The sequence below is a fragment of the Microtus oregoni genome, unplaced genomic scaffold (assembly GCF_018167655.1).
Source record: "Microtus oregoni isolate MIOR12 unplaced genomic scaffold, Mior012 000022F_ref0000154, whole genome shotgun sequence".
Classification (NCBI taxonomy): domain Eukaryota; kingdom Metazoa; phylum Chordata; class Mammalia; order Rodentia; family Cricetidae; genus Microtus; species Microtus oregoni.
Window position 1 is genome coordinate 15732719 of NW_024543081.1, and position 4774 is coordinate 15737492.

General features: G+C 47.3%; 1 non-coding gene across 1 annotated transcript; it reads left to right on the plus strand.

Annotated features, from left to right (window-relative positions):
* The first annotated feature begins 1282 nt into the window (after positions 1 to 1282).
* LOC121461576 lies at positions 1283 to 1423 on the plus strand. The gene has a single exon (XR_005976190.1). It is a non-coding gene; the product is annotated as a U4 spliceosomal RNA (small nuclear RNA).
* The last annotated feature ends 3351 nt before the right edge of the window (positions 1424 to 4774 follow it).

A 4774-nucleotide genomic window follows, 5' to 3' on the forward strand; every position in this document is an offset into this window, starting at 1 on the left:
CTCTGCCTCCCAGTGATGGGATTAAAGGCGCGTGCCATCACCGCCTGGCAAAACCTGGGTTCTCTAGAAGAGCAGCCAGTGCTCTTATTTTCCCAAACTGAAATTCTATATCCAACAAGAACTAACTCTCCATCACTCCTTTCTATATGCCCTAGCAAGGACAGTTCTGTCTCATGCTTCCAGGAATTATACCAATCCAGATACCATTATGTCGCAATTTCTTCTGAAATGAAACTTTTCTTTCTGGAGGAGGCTTATTAAGACTGTGGAAGTAAAGCCGTGTGGTGGCACACACAATCTCAGCAGAAGAAGAGGAAGGAGGATCTCTGTGTGTTTCGAGGCTACAGCCTGGGCTACAGATTTAGTTCCAGGACAAGCAAGGCTATAAGACGGCACAGAGAAACCCTGTTTCACCCCAAAAGGGTCTGGATACGGAAATGAACTATGTGCCCCATTCCCGTGGATCATTTGGATCATTTGGAGGGTATCTTGCTCTTCACAAAATATAACTGATGGGCATACACTAAGATAAATGCATTCCCTCCTGTCCTCATATCCACAGTCTAGGGTTCCCATCTGTGGTGATCATCAGGGCACCTGGGAACGTGAATTCATGAGGGGATTTCAGTGTTAAATATGTTCATGCTGAAATTCTATTTTTATTCTTCTAACAGCTTCTGTCATGTATCCATGCATGAGTATGTGGTTATGTGTTTGTCCATGCACGTAGAAGCCAGAGTTCAAGGTTGGATGTCTTTCTTTATACCTCGCCACCTTATTTTTTGAGACAGGGTCTCTCATTGAACTCAGAGTTCACCAGTTTGGCAGGACTACCTGGCTAGCAAGCTCCAGGGGTTTTGTATTTTTGTACTCTTCAGTGTTTGAGTCACGTGTGCCACCATGTTTTTTTTTTTTTGAGGGGGGGGCGACACTTGGAATCAGCTTGGGCCTCATGCTTGTGTGGTGTCAACCACTTTTCCAACTGGTCCATCTCCCTCGGTCTTTAGTAACTCCTTTGAGTTATTCACAATTCTTTCCTGTTCATCATAGTTTTTGAATCTCTATCACTCAAGTTGATCTGAAGCTTGAGATCTCCCCGGCCTCCATTCCTTCTGGGTCATGGATAGATGGTGAACTGGTGATGGTATATCAAGTGGTCGCTACGTATCAGCGAATATTCCTACCATTCCCTCATCCTGTGATGGGGACAGCCCAAGGCTAACTTCATGCTCTACCACTTCGGCGCAGAATAAAGCAGGCCTGATTACAGAACTCCCTTACAAGCTTTGCGCAGTGGCAGTATCGTAGCCAATGAGGTTTATCCGAGGCGCGATTATTGCTAATTGAAAACTTTTCCCAATACCCCGCCGTGACGACTTGCAATATAGTCGGCATTGGCAATTTTTGACAGTCTCTACGGAGACTGAATAAAAAAAAAAAAAGAACTCCCTTACAGATGATTAATTTGTCTACGTTATATAGTTTCTAAATTATAATGCCAGACTTTCAGTCCAATTCTTTCTGAATTCATTGTCCCTACTCTTTATCTGCTAATCGCTGTGGTATCCTGGGTCCCCCAACTGACAATAGACAACTTCTTTGTCATAAACATTTTTCTCTTTTATTGTTGCTGGGGTAGATCCCAAGATTCACACCTATCCGACAACTGCTCTACCACAAGGTTATATTCCCAACCCAATGACCACACCTTTTTTCTTTCCGGTGCCTCTATGTAGGCCTGGCTTTCCTGGAACTGTGTAGAGACGAGGCTAACCTTTAACTCCCAGATATATACCTTCCTCCATCTTCCCAGTGCTGGGATAAAGGCATGAGGCATCAATCATGCCTGGCTATCACAGTCTTAATCTACACATGAAACCCCATAATTGATTAAATTTCCCTCGATTACGTTAGATATAATCCCACTTTTAAAAAGATGCATGATGAGTATTTTGTCTATTTGTGTGTATGTGGACCACATGCATGCCTGGTGCCCTTAGAGGTCAGAGGGCATAGTGTCCTTTCAAACTGGAGTTATATAGATGGTTGTAAGTTGCCATGTGGATGCTGGGAATCAAACCTGGGTCTGCTGGGAGAGCAATCAATGCTCTTAACCACTCAGTGATCTCTCCAGCTCTCCCACTTTCTCTTTTTTTCTTGAGACCAGGTCTTTCTATGTAGCCCAGGCTATCCTGGAAATCACTATGTGGAGCAGGCTGGCCTCAAACTCAGAGATCCTCTTGCCTCCTCCTCCCAAGTGCTGGAGCTAAAGGCATGAGCCACCACACTTGTCCCACTTTTGATGTGTAGAGGTTAACCTTAAGGTCTTATTCTTGTCCTGCCTTCATGTCCATCTCTGTGCCCCCATTCTCCAAGTGCTGGGGTGACAGGTGTGTAGAAATGATGTCCAGTCTTTGTGATGCTGGGAACCGAACTGAGTGTCTCAAAGGCTAGGAGAGCACTCTGCCCTCTGAGCCACATCCCAAGCCTCTGCGCCATAACAGTTTGAAGGAACCACTTCAGGAGCCACTTGTGGTAACCTACCCATTATCATTATAGCACTTGGGGGCTGCAATAGGAGGACTGCATGTTCAAAGCTAGCCTGGGCATCTAACGAGATAGCTGTCTCAAAGTGAAAATCAAAAACACTTGACTGGATTGGGAAGTAGCTCAGCAGCAGAATACTCCCCTAGTCGAGCCAAGCCCTGGCTTCAGTTCCTAGGTTTTGTGTTTGTCTCCCCATTGTTTGCCTGAACGAGGTGAGGTCTGAAGATCACAAGCCAGAATCCATTGTCACCTCACAGCATCGGCAGGTCATTTTCCAGCGTTGGTTGTTTCTCTTCATCTACCGCATGGCTCCTGGAAAGGACATCTGGTCTTTGGACTTGGTGGCAGCCACCCTATACAGCTGAGCTACCTCAGCAGCTTTAATTCTAGTCTCTCTCTCACTCCTCTCTTTTTCTTCCAGAAAGTGTTCTTCTGTGTAGCCCTGGCTGACCTGGAACTTGCTCTGTAGACCAAGCTGGTCTGGAATGCAGAGATCCATCTGCCTGCCTCCACCTCCTTTGGGATTAAAAGTATGCCTGCCCCACCCCCCAGCTAATTCTAGTTTCTCAAACTATTTATTCTCTTAGAAGTCAAACAGCAAAAACTAAGGAAACCCAGATAAATGGCAAGACAGGATAAAATGTGAAATATGAGAAAATATGGCCTGATGTGTGGAAACAAACTGCTAAGTCTGAGCTCCGGGTTGGATCCTCAGAACCTACACTACAGAAGGAGAGAACTGAACTCCCTAGATGGTCCTGATTGCCACAACGTAGGCCATGGACATTCACACACTTACAGAGACACATCAAATAAATGGAGTTAAAAAAAAAAGAAATCGGCCGGGCGGTGGTGGCGCACGCCTTTAATCCCAGCACTCGGGAGGCAGAGGCAGGCGGATCTCTGTGAGTTCGAGGCCAGCCTGGTCTACAAGAGCTAGTTCCAGGACAGGAACCAAAAGCTACGGAGAAACCCTGTCTCGAAAAAAAAAAAAAAAAAAAAAAAAAAAAAAAAAAAAGAAATCGGAGGAAAAAAAAATTTTTTTCCTGGTAGTACTTGTGATTGAATTTAAGGCCCCAGGAATAGCAGGGAAACTCACTACCCATTCAGTTGGTAACCGCTTGAAGGTTTCCCTCAGAGTCACTTTAGCACCTCGGCATGCTCCCTTGCTTTCAGGATGCTCAACAGAGAAATCCTAATCGGAGGAACCTAAAAGCACGCTCCCTGCTTTCAGCTGCGAAATTCGGCTGCCCTGCACACTGGACTCCACGGGAGCATTTCCTCACTTCTTTTCTGGGCGGCCGGAAACGAGCAAGCGAGCAGTCTCCACTTACACGAGGGTCACATTATCTTTAGCACTTTTTTTTTTGCCTTTTTCCATATTTATATATTTAAGGCACTATAGAACATGGTCTTTTATTAAGCTCATCTGTTAGAGAAGGTTGGAAATACCCCCAAAGGATCTTGGAAGTTTCAGGCAGATTCAGAAAAATAGTTCTCAAGTCTTTCTTGAGAGTGGTACCTGGTAAAGATGTGTAGACACGTGAAGGGCAAAATCACAGGGAATCTAGTCCTGGATTGCTTTACCCTGCTGTGGTTTCCCCCCGTTTTTGTAATTATCAATATTTTCCTAGTCCAGATCTCCCCCCCCCCCGGTGGAATCAGATATTTCACACAAAATGGAAAGAACTCGCAGTGTGACTTTGGGAAATATACAACCGCTCCTTTCGAAAAGGTAATGAAGGGGATGCAAAGTGTCTCTAACCCGAAACATAGCAGGTGCCTGGTGAACTTAATGGGGTTCTAGCGATCAACCTGCGAGGGCAAAACTCGGGCGCTCCGATCGTGTCTTTGCCCGATCGCGGAGCAGCGCCTGAGCTCCCACCGCCTTCTACGCAGAGACCCAGCCCAGGCACCTTCTCCCGTAAATGTCCACCGACTGAAAATACGATCTAAGTCCACCCTCCCGACCCCCCTCCTTCAAGACCTCCCCTTTAAAGGGAGCCACCGAGTGACGCTGGGGGAGTTTGCGGAAGCGCCTACCGCGTTGGGCCCTTGGGCGGATCCCGTGATTGGAGTCGGCACCGCCCCCGGCGCCGCTTCCCCCATTGTGTGAGCTCCTAGACCGAGGCCCCGCCCCCGATCCGCCCCCGGAGGCCCGGCCCCGCCCCTCCTTGCCTCACCCGCCCCCCCCCCCCATCTTGGCTCATTTCCGGCCGCCGCCGCT